Below are 18,772 nucleotides of genomic sequence, written 5' to 3'. Positions count from 1 at the left end.
ATTCACATCGATCAGGAAAATGAATCCATGGGAGAATGCGGCCAGCCCAAGTTAAAAAATGAGATCGGCTGAGGCAGCATCGTCCAGTTGCATAGTAACCCTATACCAAAGGGATTAGTTCTTCTAGAGAAGTTGTTCAACCAAAATGACGTGCCATATAAGTCAGTCAAAACAAAGAATGAGTCTGTTGTTTGTAAACATAATATAGGGAGCCCAACCCATCCAAAAAACATAAATGTATCCACGCATTTGTCCTCTGCCCAAAATTCTGAGTATTGCACCCTTATGAAGCAATTCATTGACATTTTTTCCTAGGAATACAATGATCTTAAAACCTATGATGTAGACATCATTTAGCATAAGATCCCACTTGAAAAGAACACCATCCCTTTTAAGCAAAAGTTAAGACCTATCAACCCTCTCTTGTTCTCTTTGATTGAGAAAGAAATCACGAAGTTGTTGGATGCCAAAATCATAGTTCCCCTAAGGTATTCAAAGTGGATAGCCAACCTTGTGGTAGTAATAAAAAAAAATGGAGAAATCAGGCTTTGTGTTGACTTCAAAAATCTGAACAAGTGCTCTAAAAAATATAATTATCCCCTGCCCAAGATGGAACAATTGCTGCAAAGAGTGTCAGCGCTAAAGTCGTGTTTTTCTTAGATTGATTTTCAAGTTACAATCAGATTGTTCTACATCCTCAAGATCAAGAAAAGACTGCCTTCACTACTCCTTGGGGCACTTTCATGTACTCCAAGATGGATTTCGAACTCATGAATGCTAGGGCTATTTTTCAGAGGGCCATGAACATAGCCTTTGTGGGAGAGAAGGAAAAAATTGTCGTTATTTATCTTGATGACATAACAATCTTCTCTATATCCACAAAGACCATTTACATCATTTGAAGAAGGTCTTCCTAAAGTGCAGGTAGTTTGGAATTTCAGTGAACCCAAAGAAGTCATAGTTTCCTCTAGAAGAAGGAAAACTTTTGGGACATATTGTTTATGTTGAAGGTCTGAAGATTGATCCAACAAGGGTTCAAGCCATTCAAACATTGTCCATCCTAAGGTCAAAAAGGGACATCCAATCCTTCTTGGGTAAGATTAAGTTCGTAAGGAGATTCATTCCAAAATTTGCAGAGCTTGTAAAGCACATCACTTCCATGTTGAAGAAAGGAGCATAAATAAAATGGATAGATGCTTCAAGAAGCTCTTTTGAAGCCCTCAAGCAAGATATCATGGAATCTCCCACTCTAATCAGCCTAGATTACACTAGGGAGTTTTATATCTTCCCTTTCGCCTCTTATGATACACTTTCAGTAGTTCTATTAGAGAAAAATGATGAAGGCATAGAGCACCCCGTGGCCTTCTTCAACAGAACTTTAAGGGATACTGAATTAAGGTATGACCTTATTGAAAAACAAGCTTATGCTCTCATAAAGTATTTAAAGACATTCAAAAATTATATTGTGCATTTCAAAGTAGTTGCATATGTACCTTCAGCTTCACTAAAAGATGTCTTAGCTCAGCCAGATATTGATGGGAAGAGAGCTAAATGGATTGAAAAATTCATAGAGTTTAACATAGAGGTGAAGCCCACTAAGCTTGTCAAAGGCCAAGGCTTGGCTAAACTTATGGCTGAAGAAAATTGTAGCTTGTTATATATAAATTCCATGGGTCTAAATTTAGATTATGAGCTGGCAAAGGGAGTAGCAGAAGATCAAAAGCAGAATCAGTCTTTGGCTGAAAATCTAGCCACATGTGAAAGGTATTACAACATAGTTCATTTTTTGCAAAAGCTAGAAGTCCCTCCCGGGCTTAGCTCAAGTCAAGCTCGTTCCATTAAACTTAGATCTGCCAAATTCTACATTAATAAAAATCTGCTTGATTGGAAAGACCCATCAGGAATCCTCTTGAGGTGTCTAGATAAAGAACAATTTGTGGAAGTCATGCACCAGTTCCATTCTAGCATTTGTGGAGGGCATCATTATTGGAAAACCACAGCTCACAAAATCTTGAGGGCTGGATATTATTTGCCTACTCTATTCTCTAATGTGTTCTCTTTTGTCAAAGCTTGTGACAAGTGAAAGAGGTTTGCAGGAAGACAGCAGTTAAAATCTCTTCCCTTGAAGCCAATACATGTCAATGGTCCCTTCCAGTAGTGGGGCTTAGACTTTATAGGTGAGATCAACCCACATTCCAGTGGCCAACATAAATGGATCTTAGTAGCCACTGATTATTTCACACAGTGGACTAAGGCTATACCCACTAAAATTGTCAATCATCAATTTGTCATAAAGTTCTTGAATGAGAATATTTTCATTAGATTTGGTTGCCCAACCAAACTAGTCACTGATAATGAAATAGCTTTCAAGGCAAAGGAATTGATGGACATGACTGAATCCATAGGCATTCAAGTGTTGCATTCTACCTCATATTATCCTCAAGGCAATGGCCTAGCAGAATCATCTAATAAGAGTCTGGTAAGGGTAATAAAAAAACTGTTAGAGGTCAACAAAAGGAGTTGGGATTCCAAGTTGAAGTTTGTACTATGGGCTGATAGAGTTACCATCTAAAAGTCCATAGGGAACTCTCCATTTAAACTGGTTGATGGTGCTGATGTTATTTTCCCTATCCAGCTGATTCTCCCTGTGGCTAAATTCTTGCAAGAATAACAAGAGGAAGAGAATGACATGGTAAGAAGAATGAATAACCTGGTCAACCTACATCAAATCAGAAAGCAGCTGGTTGAGAAGTCAAAGGCTCATCAGAAGGCAATCAAAGAAACCTTTGACAGGAAGGCAAAAGTGGACGATTTCCAAGTTGGTGACTAAGTTCTTAAATGGGATGCATTTAAGGAAAAGAGAGGTAATCATGACAAGTTTGACCCCTTATGGATAGGTCCTTTTGTCATTGCTCAAGTTTAGTAGAACAATACGTTCATTCTACATAGACTGAAAGGAGGAGATACTTTTGCTAGCCCAGTAAATGGGTGGTTCTTGAAACTTTATTTCGTTTAAGGCTTTAAAGCCTTGTCATTGTAAATATGTTTTTCCAGTTTTTATTTTCATTAAAAAATAGACTCCATGCCCAATGGAACACTAGAAGGAAGATTTAATTTTTGTTTTATAGGAAAGGCATTAATCTGCGATCCTTGAAACCTCACAGGGAGGATTTCATCCCCAGAAGGAGCCAGTGTTAGCCTCGCTAGCACTAGGCCCAAAATTTGATCCATATATGCCCTTAAATTTTCCAAGATTACTTAAAATCATCCCATGGGATCCATGTATGCTCTTGAAATCTTCAGCATTTGCTAAAAAATCATCCAAGGGTCAAAATCAGCACAAGAGGAGAGCCCTTGGAAGGGCGGAAATACACTATCGGGAGGCTAAAACACACCAAAACAGTGAAAAAACAAAGTATTACAAGCATAAACAAGGTAACACACAGTTTCTGTTAGATCTGGCTGATCAACGACCCAGATCTAAGCAGCTAATCGCAATCGGTCGAGCAGAGAGGATAGTCTAAAGGCAGGCGCATGACACTGCTGATCAGTGATCGCTGATGATTGGATCAGTAGGTCAAATCGGCAGTTGCGGCGGTGGAAAACATATGCTATGTTATATCAAGGCACGAGCATTGAGCAATTGGCAATTGCGATTTATCACATCGCTATGTCGCATCGGAAATATACCATGGGCAGGGCCCAGGCACAGGCATGTGTGGGACCCAATGGGCTGGACCTGACAGAATTAAATGCAACATTTGATAAATTTTCAAGTCCGCATGAAGGCCTATCTTTAGTGTATTTTAACGTATTTCGTCATATAATGAAATACAAAGGAAGACATAACAGCGCTGATAGCTATAAAGCCCTGACCTGAAAGGTTTCGAGAATGATATTATATAATATTTCAAGTCCTGGGAAATCCATATTTTAATTTTTTATGTATTTTCATTATTTCAACGAAATACGAAGGGAATGGGTCAAATGCGACTTGCGATAGTGACAAGGCTGGACTGATGGCTTTCAGAGTTAAAGTATATACTGTTTCAGGTCCGCCAAAGCTGATTTCTCGTGTTTTTCAGTGTTTTTTGTGGGTTTCCAAATACAAGGAAAACACACAGGAGCATGCTTTTGTAACTTGCAATGGCGACAAGGGTAGACCCGAGACAAAAATAAACAATTTTTGAAGACCTTTGAAGTCTGAAAAGGACAAAGAATGGCACGATTTTTTTAGCATTGTTGTGTTTTCTTTTTTTAACAAAAATAGTCACTGTTTACAGTTTAAAGGGAAAAAAAAGGCACGTAGACCCTTTCCATTACCTAACAGAGACCCGAAGATCCATTCCGCAACACAACTGAATCAACCCAAAGCAATCGTGGTCCGCCAGCACGACATAGCCAGAACAAACATAATGATCATGGAGCATCTCTAGCATGAGACAGCTCTCGGACAGCACAAAAACTATCCAAAATATCTGAATGTGGTTATTCCTCTATCAAAAGAGGAAAATCTCCAAGCCATGCTTACCAATTGAGGTAATCAAACAATTAACAAGACAGAGGGATAGATTAAGACCTCTGAAGCCTGAAAAAGCTCAGCATCATTGTAAACAACCTATAAATAGATGTTAGTAAGATGTAATATAGGTTCAACTTTTGGAGATTAATCCTTGTCTGCTGATTCAAGCTTCTCATCTTCATTCTAAGCAATATAAGATTATTTTTCCATTATATGTTCAATGTCCATTCTCTTTGCAGTTCTATGCTTGCATTTAAACATTTTGTTAATTTTTTCTTTTTGTCTAAGGCCAGATAACTATCATCTTATCTCTACTTTTATATATTAGATTTGGAAGCTACTTCGCTGCCTGTAGCTAGCCATCCATATGTGGTTATATATGCATCAGCCAGTACAGTCAGTATTCCCTTTTGCTGCATGTAGCTAGCCATTGATGTATGTTTATGTATGCAATCTGCTGGTATAGTCAGTATTCTCCATCTATCCATTGAATTGGTAACTTATTGAGCATTAGTGGTATAAGTCCTTGTATTGGTGAGAGTGTTCATGCATGCATTGAGTGAAAACAGAGCTGAAATGGTTATCTAACTTGATCCAAACCATCATTTATTCCAATAGTTCAGAACAATATTGAAGAATATATGTTACCAGGCATCTCTGATCTGCAACCTAGGAGAATTTCCTGGAGTGCTAGTAGTCATAATGATATATTAGGTCGAAATGTGCTTGTGTTGTTGGAGAGACTCCTCTTTGATCCTTAACAAAACCTCATGTCCTTTAAAACCAACCCTATTTTTTGCGAAGTTATATATGGCATTTTTAATTTTAATATTTTATTGTATTTTAGAAGAGCCAAATTAAATAGATGGCAAAATCCAAATGTAAATAGAAGCCACAATTTAAACACAAGTCCAAAACAACAACTTTGCCGAGGGAGAAGGACTTTGCTTGGGCTTATTATGACATGATTCTTGGAGACCTTAAACTCCTTTGTAAATTTTGAAAAGCAAAATGTAGTGGAGGAATTTATAGATTCAAGTACCACCTTGCACAAATACCTGGCCATGATATAGGTCTCTGCAAAAACATTGACAAAAATGTCAAACACCAAGCAACCTTGGCCATTGATATGTTGAGTTAGCATAATGCAAAGAAAGAAAAGAGAAAAAAAGAGATAGGAACTCCTGGAGTTGACAATTTTTCTTCCACTACCCAATTGTCATCTCCCTTTGTTGAATCCTCAATGTAGTTCCCAAGTTTCCCACACATGCCCCCAATTCCAAGTCAAACTCAAGGCTAAATGAATCCTCCTGCATTCAACATTGGAGGTGGAAACATAAAGACCTTTTTTTATCTGTGCAAAAAACTCGGTTCCCAAGCTACCTTGGATACCACTGGTTGGAAAAAAAATATCCATAGTCAGGCAAGGAAGGCCATTGTTAACTTTTGGTACTATTCTGACATACCTTTCCACTATGCCATAAGTCCTTATTGGCAAGCTATGTTTGATGCAATAGGTGTTGTAGGTCCAGGGCTCAAAGCTCCTTCATTAGAGAGCATTAGGACACATTTGTTATTAGAAAGTGTTGAAGATTCCATGCTTGTGCTACCTGAGTTTCATTCATCATGGGTAGAAACAGGGTGCACGATCATGATTAATGGATGGAAAAATTAGAGGAATAGAACTCTAATAAATCTCGTTGTATCTTGTCTAGTAGGTACAATGTTTCTCAAATTAGTGGATGCCTTAGACAAGGTTAAGACTGCACAACTTATTTGTGAAATGATGGAGCAAGTCATTCAAGAAGTGGGAGAAGAACATGTTGTACAAATCTTCACCGACAATGCAACTAATTATATGGTTGCTAGTAGACTTTTTGATATTAGGCACCCCACTATTTTTTGGACCTATTGTGTTGTCCATTGTATATATTTAATGCTTGAGGACATTGGTAAGCTTCATTGGATACATGAGGTTGTGGAGAAGGAAAAATCCATAACCAAATACCTATGCAACCACATTATTGTCTTAAACACCATGAGAAAATAGATTGAAGGTAAAGAAATTGTTCCCAACAGTGACTAGATTTGCAACAAATTTCATATCTTTGCAATTTGTTGTTGAGTAAAAGATAAATCTGAAGAGGATTTCCTTGGGACCTGAGTAGATGGAATATAAACATTCCAAGACCCTTGAAGGCATTGAGGTTGTTGCAATTGTGTTTAATGACGGTTTCTGGAAAGATGCCAAAGAGATTATTGTTGTGATGGAGTCCCTTGTTAGAGTTCTTAGGTACTTCAAGTCTTTTAACTTTTTCATGTTTTAAATTTCATTTCAAGATTCTTTTTATTTTCAATGTTTCATATTAATTTAAATTTGAAAGCTTGAACTTTCAGGATGGTTTATGGTGACAAACCCGCTATGGGTTACATTTATGAGGCGATGGATCTCACAAAGGAGGCCATCAAAAGAAGATATGGGGATGAGGAGGAAAAGTATATGCCTCTTTGGGACATTATTGACGCACATTGGGATAGGAAATTGCATTCCCCCTTACATGCTGCTAGGTACTTCTTAAACCCATAGTATTTTTATGATAAGAGAAAATTTAATGAGGATGGGGAGGTTCACAGAGGACTTATGACATGCATGGAAAGGTGTGTCCCTGATCCAGAATTTCAAATTCATGTCTTTTCCCAACTATAGGATTATAGATCACCACCTAAATTATTTTCCTATACCAGTGTTATATGAGAAAGGTATATGGTGTTGCCAGGTACCCTTTGAGGCTTGAAAGCTTTATCAGTTCATTAAATTTGTTTAAACTTTATTTTATAAGTTAAATGTTTTATTAAATTTTTTTGTCTTTTTAAGTTTTTACTATTTAGTATTTAGTATGTCTACTCATGAACCCTTGCCACTTGCTAGGTCTTTGGTGGAAATTTTTTTATAGTGATACACCATATTTGAATAGATTTTTCATTCGAATCTTAAACCAAGCATGTAGTGCTTCAGGTTGTGAGTGCAACTGGAGCATGTTTGAGAAAATACATTCTCAGAAGCGCAACCGATTGACACAAAAGCACTTAAATGACCTTGTATTTTTCCATTACAATCTACAACTTCACAACAAGAAAATACTATGTGAGAGCTTGAATTTGAAGGTTTCATAATCTGATTTCGAATTTAAAGTTTAAACTTTAAAGTTCAAAGTCAAACTTAAATTCACATTTCAATGTCTCATGATAATGATAGGTTTGGATCATTCACTAATAGACCTTGAAGAGATAGATTTGCAAACTACAAATGCAACAAACTGGGTCCAATTAGAGGAGGCTCCACTTTTAAGCCTACATGACTTGAAGAACTTTGAGAGTCAAGCAAGTGGAGGAGTGGAAGGAATCACTTCTAGTTCTCACTCTTAAGAGCCTTAGACTCTTAGTTATTTATTTTTTCTACTTAGTATGCATTTGTTTGTAAACCTTCAGAAGCAGTTGCTTCTAGTTCTATGTAGTCACTAGTTAGGAGTCATGACTGAGTACTTTGGACCTTGTTTGGACTGATAACATATATGAGATTCTTATTCATTCTTGATATTTTGGACATCTATTGATAGTATGAATTGTTTGGAAATGGCTTTACTGAATATCAATGAGAAATGTTTTTTTTAATTCAATATATGTGTATATTTTTATTTATTGAATTCACTGATTTTTTCCCTATTTTTTTCCAGATTTTCCGCAACATGATTAAAACTCTCATATTTTTGCCTCGCTGATTTGTTGTCTATTCCGAGTCTAGTAAGAATGGTTACAAGTTTGATTATTCACTTATGTAAGGTGTGTTAGAGAGTTCCAATGCATGCTAATGAGTGTTAGGGAGTACTAGGACAACACAATGGTGCACTAGGTCAAAATGCATGGAAGTGAATGAATATGAGGGTGTGTTGGGGAGTGCCAATCAGTGCCAGTTGTCATCCCAATGAGGAAGTGAAAAGGTATGCTAAGAACGAGTAAGCCATGCCAAGGAATATCAGGGAATGTCAAGAAGTGCTATAGTGTGATAGGTAGTTTCGAGGTGTGCTAACATGTGCTAAACAGTGCCAAGGCATTCCAGGTGTTAAGACATGCTATGATGTGCAGGGTGCCAGAGTATGCCAATATGCATCAAGGATTTTCAAGGAAACAAAAGGAATAACCAAGCTAAAATGAAAGGAAATGAACACATAAGAGGGTTAATAAGTCAGGACTTTATCTTTTTCGAAAGGGGCAAGCTAGGCACAGTAATAATATGTTCCAATACATGCCAAGTGCCAATGTGTGCCAAGTGCTAATTTTTGTCAATGAAATGTTATGACAAGGAGTTCTAGGGCATGCTAGGGACTACAGGGAATGCCAACACATGATACGGGAGTGCTATGCTATGTTATGGCATGCCAACATGTGTTTTGGCATCCTACTCATGTCAAGATGTTCTAGGTACAAATATGTTCCAGGTACAAAGATGTTCCAAGACATGCGAGGTGCCAAGGAATGTTAGTGTACTGTTCCAAATCATGTTAAGGTGTGCCATGAGTGTTGAGGAACTTTATTTAAAGGAAATTTTCTAGATAATAAACCTAATAGAGATGAATGATGTGTTGACTCATAGGAAGATTATATTATTCTGACTTGAGGGAAATGATACACACTAATTACTTCTTAACAAATTGACTGGCTATTATAACCACTATGACCTTGGACACATAATGAAAAAGACTCTAGAAAAATGGTCTTAAATCAATATATTTCAACAAATAAATATAGTGACAGGTACATAGAATCATCAAAAACTCATTGGAGTGATCAATGATGATGAACATTTTTTGACCGTCACCAAAAGTAGCCAAAAAGAGCATTGGTGAGGGTCAATAAAATATCGTCACTCGAAGTGTCACCAAAGGGAGAATTAGTGATGGGCCTTTAACGACCCTCACCAAAGGTATCACCAAAGAGAGAATTAGTAATGGGAAATTAACGACCGCACCAAAAGTGTCATTGAAAATGGATTTGGTGACAAACCTTAAAGGACCATCACTATATACACTTACAACAACAATTTTTTAAATACCATCACCATATGCGACATTGGTGATGGACCTTAAAGGTCCATCATGGGCATGAAGCGTCATCAAAAACTCATTCGAATTATAAATGATGACAAACATTTATTGACTGTCACCAAAAGTAACCAAAAAGATCATTGGTGACAGTCAATAAAATATCGTCACTAGAAGGGTCACGAAAGAGATAATTAGTGATGGGCCTTTAACGACCCTCACCAAAAGTGTCACCAAAGAGAGAATTAGTGACGGGACTTTAACGACTCTCACCAAAAGTGTCATTGAAAATGGCTTTGGTGACAAACCGTAAAGGACCATCACTATATACAGTTACAACAATGCTTTTTTAAATACCGTCACCATATGTGACATTGGTGATAGACCTTAAAGGTTTGTCACAGGCATGACCCTCACTAATGACATTTTTTCTTGTAGTGTATGTATGATTGGGTTTTATCTCACTAATCCCTATCGCAACATACCTCTTCTTATTGTAGTTGAGACTTTTTTGTACCTATTTTTGCAATTTGTCAACCTTGGGCCGATTTTGTTCCACTGCCTGAGCGTTTCATTCTTGTCCCACTCTAACACCATTTAATTTGATAACCAAGAGTGGAAACATTCATAGTGGTATTCGGTCCCACATACCAGATGGGGCTCTATCCGAAATGGTGTGAGGTCTAAATAGGAATTCACACCATGGAGACCCCTATATTTGTTGGCAATAAATTTTGGACTATCAAAAAATTGGCACTAAAGGAGGGCTCAGATGAGAAGCTGAGCCGTTGGAGCGTGCAATTTAGTTTCATATCTATATATGCTCCGAGCCAAACTTTTCTCCTGGTGTGTTTATATGGTTTGTCCATTTTTCAATTTTCATTCCTTGAGGAATAGGTCTATCACTTGTCTTAGTTAAAGTTTGATGGTGAGGATGGAACATGCATAACCAAGCACATTTTTTATTTCCTTGAGTTTTGTGAATCTTATGAGATAGATGATGAGTAGTTTTCTTGTGTGATCTTCTCCCTCACCCTTGAAGGTTGCATCAAGCAATGGTGCCACACATTGCTAGCAGCTTCCATTCATTTGTTCGAGGAACTCATCGGTAATCTCTGACAAGCACTTTACAAGTACGATTTTCAAGACATGTTAATGAGGATAAATGAGCTTAGGATGAAACCTAAAGAATATTTGGAGGGTTTTGTTTTTAGATTTCTACATATTTGTTTTTAATTTCTTGAAAGAGATGTCGACTGGGTATATTTGAATGAAAACTTTCAAAAATTGGTTCTCATTTCTTTGAAACATTTTCAATTAGAAACAAATCTTGTTTCTCATGAGCATCATGATAATTTGTGGTTTACAAAACTTTTAGATTATACCCCTAATCTTGTTTTGCCTCTCTCTCTGAATATGGAACAACATCAAGCTTCTGAGGGGGAGATTACTGCTTGTGGGATTTCTCCTCATCCTCCTGACTTGTTACATAATAATATGTTAGCCTAAAATGGTTCAAACAATGAGAATTTATTTACGGGAAATGAATCAGATGGTCTCGACTCTAAAGCCCTCGTACATCTTCTTGATCTTGAATCTGAAAATTATGTTGATATAACATCTCTTCCTGCCGATGGAACCTAGATAGAGTCCATTGAACATATGTCTCACTATACTCCTAGATATCATTCACTTGTCCATGATGTCTTTGATCTTGTCTCAGATAAAGTTGATTTTCCCAGCAAATCCATGGTCCATGTCATGCATGGAAATCCATCTCCCCCTTTGACAAACATAAATGAGTAGGATGAGACTCTGGGTTCGAATGGTGCCCCTTCATCTGACCGTTTGCATCCATCTTACCCTAAATTATTTCATGTTTCTACTACACCGATGATAACTACAAGTCATTGACATCTTTATCTTTCTCGTTTTGATTGTTATCATGTACATGGGGGTGATGTTTCACAATCAAGGGATGTGAATCTTCAATCTATTATGCCTCATATTTTCCACCTGTATTGTTTAACAGGTGAAGAAGAGGGCCTTACATCTTGCCCAAATCAAGATGGTTCTCTCATTAATCCCTCTTCACTCTCAATCCAAGAAGAGCCTTATGTGTGAGATACCCAACCTGATCAAATGGTGGTTTCAGCGATTCTCATTATACCAAAAATATATTCGCTCACCCCTCAGGTGATTATCATTTCTATCCATATATTGATCCTATGAAGCCACCAGAATTTGGTGATCCGCCTTTCGAATGTTTGGGGACTCATTAGGATTTTGAGGCACTTTAGCTTCAGCTGATGGTTATGCCACGTTCTCATGTTCCTAATGAGACCCCTCAATGAAGTTGAATTAGGGTTTTTGGAATTAGGGTTTCTATACATCACGCTCCTCTCAACATCATCTTGTCGGATGTGAACTCATCTTGGAAATCCACTATTTCAAACTATGTCTCTCTGAGTAAATTTTTCCATCACCTTTTAGCTAATGTGTATCAACCTCTATACCCTATTTTTTTTGCTAAAGAGAATACACTAGCCATTGTCTCAAATATTTTTGACTGTTTCCTAGCCCATACAGTTTGTCAATGTATACAATCAAATGATGTCTTACAATCTGTTATATGGTAATGTACCTATCACCTGACCCCTACCACACCTGAGACTCTTCTGGTTGATTTGGTTCATTCTTGGGAATCTCAAGAATCTGATCTGTTGAGCTACCAAACTATCAATATTCAAACATATGATCTAATCCACATTGTTTTAACTTATAGTTGTCATGTCACAGCTAATGATAACCATATGCATTCACCTACAAATATTTCAAAACTACAATATTTGATGGCTTTTCATTTGAAGGTTCAGTGATTTGTCAGGATGATGAGGCACTTCAGCTACCACTGATGGTTATTTCAGGTCCTTGCACCTCTAACGAAACCTATGGATAACTTCAAACTAGTATTTCTGAAATTATGGTTTTTGCACTTGAATCCTCAGGTATCTCTATTACACTAGGTAGAAGCCCCTCTTCTCGAAATCATCAAATTGATTATCCTTTATATCATGATAGGGTTTCCTATCGGATTGAAGGGTCTTATTTGGCATATTTATCTACTAGAAGGCAACATCTTGGATCACTTACATTGGATTTAGGGTTAAGCATGAATGGATGTATGTCTTGGATGGATGATTATAAATTTCAAGTTTGTGATTCTGTTTACCAAGATTAGATTACAGTTTACCTTGAATGGTATATTGCAGTATGTTTCCCTGTAAGTGGACATGACTTTGTCACTATTGTGCATGTTTCACTAGTGAGAATTTTACCTTTTTCACAACTCTTTTCAAAAATTCTAAACATTGTAATCCTTGATTTTGCAAGTCAGCAACTGTTGCAGTGGTTGCATTAGAAGTTTGATTTCACATTACCCGACCTCCTCTATGGTTAAATTAATGTTTATGGTTTAGAATAGTTAGATTTTAGTTTTTTCTTGTTAATTTGCTGAGTAGCATTTGTTTTATGGTTTAAATTTGTTATGTTTATTTTCCTTACTAGAGGTAGTTTAGTTTCCTGCATTTAAATTTTCCACTGGCTTATAGTCACATTCTTACACTTCTCATTGTTGTTTAATGCACAAGACATATTTGCATGGTTATTTTATCTTCCATTAGCTTATCTCTGCTGCACATAGCATTACATCTAATCATTTAAGCTCTACCTATTACATTACATCATGCATCCTTCTTCTTTCTTGGCATACACTCATCTTTGACCTGGCCTGGAAATCCATTTATGTTGCATACCACTACATGAGCCTTCATGAATTTGAAGCGTTCAAACCTTTGGTACTGTGAATATCTTTCTCACACCTTTTTTCACATGCTCAAACCTTAAACTGGCTACTTTGACCCCTTTGCACATGTCGAAATCCTAGGAGAGTTTCCCTGGTCACCTACAATTAAAGCCCTAGCCCTAATGATTGTGTGAAGTTATGATGGTTACACCAATGGGTATCTTCTATTAGAACAAGTCATCAAATTTTCCTCCTATTTTTCTCACATGTGTATAATTTATTAACAATGAAGATAAGAATAGATCGCTCGTGGGGAACCCTAATCAATTTGAATGACCTACACCAATAACCTAAATCTTGTGCTTAGCAAGGTATTCAATGTTTCAATAGCTTATTTTCATTGTTCACTTGTCAACTGGAGATGAGATGTGGAATCTTGGCATGAGCGCAAACCTAAATCATCATATCTTTTAGTTTCTTCCATAAAATAAATAACCTCTCTTGCTCATAAAATAAGTTGGGATCCATCATATGCCTTGGTGCAATGAATTCCTAGTAATAATTGCAAATGTAGACATGAACGAAAATGAAATTAAAAAAAAGGGTGGTTTAAAGGATCGAGAAAGGCTTCCTGCACAGAGAGGTAATGGAACGACTCCACTGAGTTATTGACCAGACTCACTCACAACAGAGAAACGTCTATGATTTCTTGAAGTGACTCTGTCGGGTACTGTCTAGGCCTGCTAGTAGCAAAGAAATACCAAAAAATTTTTAAATAAGAAAATTATGAATACAATAAGTCATCTGCCTCGTTTTTTTCATCATCATCAACCACTGGCATGTGGAAACTTCTAATTGGGTGTTTACTAACTAGAAAGACCTACCTAAGACACAAAGGGAAGGCATATCTATAATGGTTGAGGCAACGCAAGAGGTACTCACAGTGGTTGTTCAATATATCCCCTGCATCATTATTCAGACTTGAACTATTGCAGGAATGTTGACAGACATATTGGATTCTACCAGTGATTCGCCAATTGTTGTAGTCACTACAACACCACCCAAATTTTCTGTACATATCAAAATTTTGGGTACCCCACTCCTTACCTCAGGCTACTAGGGTTTCGATAAGGCATTCAACTGGTTACTCTCCCCATGACCCTTCCTAGAAAACCTTGTTGATGCACCGACTCACGCTTCATACATTGCATCCACACATCATGTTTTACCTCAGACATAGGCCTTAGGGTTGTCTTAGGGTTTTCAAGGTAAATATCTCCATTGATGCGATTAAGAGTCTCCCATGATTTTGAAACTCATAATATGCATCGTGATTAGATGATTCCCTATATCTGGGAAATCATGCATTCAATTTGCCTTTCCTTACAATTGATAATATTAAGGTTTGGGAGAAACCCAAAATTGGAAAAAAAAGTGACCCCCCCTGTTTTAACCTAATTAGCATCCCTATAAGAGTGAATTCCCATCGACATTTTCAGACATCATGGAAGAAATTATTGCATGTCATATCACCCTAGGTTCACAATTGGCTCCTCATCTCAGCATGTGCATTAGGCTTTATAACAAGGATCTTGTTCCCACGTATATTTGAAGCCCTATATCTTGGTAATCAATACCTTGACTATCATAAATGTTTCAAGGCACTCTCTATGAGTGCATCATCCCCTTGTACATTATGTAATATCAAAATCAACTGCAATTGACAGATCCATGAAAGCACCTAATGTTGATTTAGCCTCCAAACTTAAGCATGAATTTATAAACCAATATAATTTATAACATCTTAGTTTGGATCATTTATTGTTTAGGCTCATCAAATGAAATATTTTATTTACTCATTTGATTTCACACGAAAATATCGCTATTGCACACTAACTTATTTTCGTCTCATCTTCTTTTCAGGAAGTCAGTTGAAGATGCCATGGAGATACAATGATCTATGCTACAGTTGCATAAGTAGTCCCTTCACATGATACCGCCAAGATGCTCTAATGCTAGAGATCATGCACCCTTAGAAGGATTACAAATGTCACACCTGCAAGATGTTCTACAACCATACAGGCTTTTATGTCATCGAATATTTCAACATACGCTTCATCTAATCCAACTGCTGCAAAGTCTTATAATGATGGATAGATTCAAGTTTTGGAAGGTCTAGACCGAGTACAAAAGGGGCTAGTGAGATACATTGGAAGCACTAGATCTTGTGTTCTCCATCATTTGGTTTATAAAGTTTTAGACAATGCCATAGATGAGGCCCAAGCTGGGATTGCAACATGCATATATTTTATTCTCTTCCTTGATGGCTTTGTTAGCATCAAAGATAATGGTCAAGGGATTCCAAGAGATTTAAATCATGTTACACAGAAGTCTACTTTGGACACTGTTTTGACGGTGTTGCATATTGAAGGACGTTTGGTGGGGAAAGTAGCGGCTATAATGTTTCTCGACAATTGCATGGAATTGGTGTTTCTGTAGTGAATTCTTCGTCTAATAAATTGGAAGTAACAGTTGAGCATGATGGAAAGGAATGGGATCAAATCTTTTTCTGTTGAAAGCCAGTGACTGAACTCACCTCTCATGACATTTTATATGAATCCAAATTTCATTAGGGAACATGTGTAAGGTTTTGGCCAGATTAGGAAGTCTTCACAATCATGAAATTTTTTGACTATAACATAGTAGCTAGACGTGTCAGAGAGATTGCATTTCTGAAGCCATAGGTAATGATAACCTTAAAGGAGGAGAATTTAGATGTAGCAAATGTAACCTATAACGAATATCACTATGTTGGAGGCTTAGTTGAATACATCAATTGGTTGAACTGTGACAACACACCTATTCATGAACCGATTTCCTTTAAGAGGGAAAGAGATGGAGTTATTGTTGACTTAGTCATTTAGTGATGCACTTATGCATATACAGACACCTTGTTGGGATATGAAAGAAGTATCTAAAAAAGTGATGGAGGTTCTCATATGGAGTGTGTGAAATCTGCAGAGACCAAAACAATGAATAACCTTGGAAGGAAGTCAAATATTGTCAAGAAGGAGGATGATAAGCTCAGTGGTGAGCATGTGAGGGAAGAGTTGGCATGTGTATTTTTAGTTAAAGTTTCAAGAGTGCAGTTTGAGGGGAAAAAAAGACAAGGTTAGGAATTTAGAGGTGAGGGGGATTATGGACCAATCTGTTCAGGAATATCTTACAGTGTGTTTGAAATCTAATCCTCGAGTTCTATAATCCATTCTCTCAAAGGCTTTAGTTGCATACAAGGCATCCATGGAAGAAAAAAATGCAAAAAAAAATTGGTAAGGAGAAAAAAAAATTAATGTCCTCTGTACTTCCTAGAAAGTTGGTTGACTATTCTTCCTTAGATCCTCATGAATCTGAGATTTTTATAGTTGAAGGAGAGTCCACAAGTGGTAGCACAAAGAAGGATGAGATAAGTGATTTCAGGCTATCTTACCTCTGCATGGCAAGAGATTGAACATTGAATGTAAAGATCAAGCATCTATGTATAAAAATGAAGAATTTTAAAATCTTATCATTGGGTTAGGACTTGGGGTGAAGGTTGAGGATTTCAAGGAAAATGCTTTACAATATCATAAGATCATCATACTTGCAAATGCTGATGTAGATGGTGCTCATATTCGAACTCTTCTATTAACATTATTTTTTAGATATCGGAAAGCTCTTTTTGAGGAAGGATCCATATATGTAAGATTACTACCACTATAAAAAGTTGAGAGGGGTATGCAAGCTCATTATGGCTTTGATAATGATGATTTAAAGGAATTGGAAAAGTCATTCCCATCAAATGCATCATATAACATTTAGTGTTTCACAGGATTAGGGGAGATGATGCCTTTACAATTTATGGGAGAATACCATGGATCCAGCAACAAGGAAGTTGAAACAACTAATAGTGGAAGATGCTCCAAAAGAAAATGAGGTTTTCTCTTTATTAATGGGAAATCAGGTGGAACCACGAAAGGAATTTATTGAGAAATTAGCATCTAAAATCAGCATTCTAAACCTTGATATTTAAGAGAAATCCCAAGAAGAGATGATGTTGGGAAGTATATTCTCAACCATGTTGTTGCTATAAAAAGTCATTTATTTAAACTAAATGTCTTAGAAGCCATGTATGATATTGATTTTGTTGTAAAATTTGAACCTAAGAGTAGATTTTTCTGGTGATGTTTCTTTTGTGGTTGTATTATCACAGAGTAAGTTCAAAGGGTAGGGTTAAAGGAAATTTTTGGGGAAGTGGGGGGAAATCATATTGTATTCCAGAAGTAAATGAAAAACTCTATAAGAGTTTTAAAATGTATGATTATCATTTCTGGCGAGCCTTATGAAAGCACCCCACTAAGTGTGAAGCTATCAATTTATACAACACCAAAGTTCCAACGGGTCACATTCTTTTAGAAATCCTGGAAGTCATGAATTCACGTCTTAAGAGTATAAAGTGGAGGTGCAACTAGCTTCACTGTGACTAAACAACCTCTAGGAGGTCGCACTTCTAGCCAAGTAGCTCAGTCGCATTCTAATGCTTCAGGCGAGATTGCAAAAAATACGACCAACCATTCCTTGCGACTATGCAACCTTCATTTATTCACACTCCCACCTAGGTCACGAGATCACATTCTTATGCCTCACAAGAGAATCTAAGTAACATGACTTTGTGAAAGTAAGACTATGCAACCTTTCGTAAGTTGTCAACTACTTCACTGGTCGCTACTTTGGTGGAATGGTCTCTTGAAAAGGTTCTTCTTCTGTGTGGTCACACTACATTTCCAGTTCGATCAAATTGTTCAGTTGATCGAGAAATTGATATAAATTCGAGGATCAAAACCTGGAGTGACTCATGCCACGAAAAATGGGATGCTCACATTCCAATGATAGAGATGAAACAATTCACTATTGGCCAGTCAAATTGTACGAAACATTATATTGAGGATGGGTGAAAGTTATTATGTTTCTTGCGAATGGAAAATATATTGTAGTCTCTTTCAACCATGAGACTACAATTTTGAGGAAAGACGATGACTCCAAAAAATAATTTTAATCATTTATTGATTTCCCTGAGTTCAAGATTTCGATTTGTCTGGTTATTAGAATATCTTTGTGGTCTGTGATAACTTGAATACCATTTATTTTCTAAAATCAAATGACTTCAAAGCATCATTTACAAGCAATAAGGACACTTTTTGGAGTGTTCATTTGGGAGGACAGGGAAGAACATATATTTGATATGTGTAGTATCATGGCTATTACATCAGATTGTAGTTAATCACTCGAACAGGAGGGAAACCCACCAAC

General features: G+C 36.9%; 1 pseudogene; it reads left to right on the top strand.

The window, feature by feature from the left end:
- Window positions 1-17,495, top strand: part of LOC149221348 (DNA gyrase subunit B, chloroplastic/mitochondrial pseudogene) — a 51,203-nt pseudogene extending 33,708 nt beyond the window's left edge.
- The last annotated feature ends 1,277 nt before the right edge of the window (window positions 17,496-18,772 follow it).

The sequence above is a fragment of the Pinus tabuliformis genome, chromosome Q (genome assembly GCF_031772625.1).
Source record: "Pinus tabuliformis cultivar Carrire ecotype Pingquan chromosome Q, CPIR1, whole genome shotgun sequence".
Taxonomy (NCBI): Eukaryota; Viridiplantae; Streptophyta; class Pinopsida; order Pinales; family Pinaceae; genus Pinus; species Pinus tabuliformis.
The sequence above is the reverse complement of the archived record's forward strand: the minus strand, read 5'-3'. Positions and strand labels throughout refer to the sequence as shown.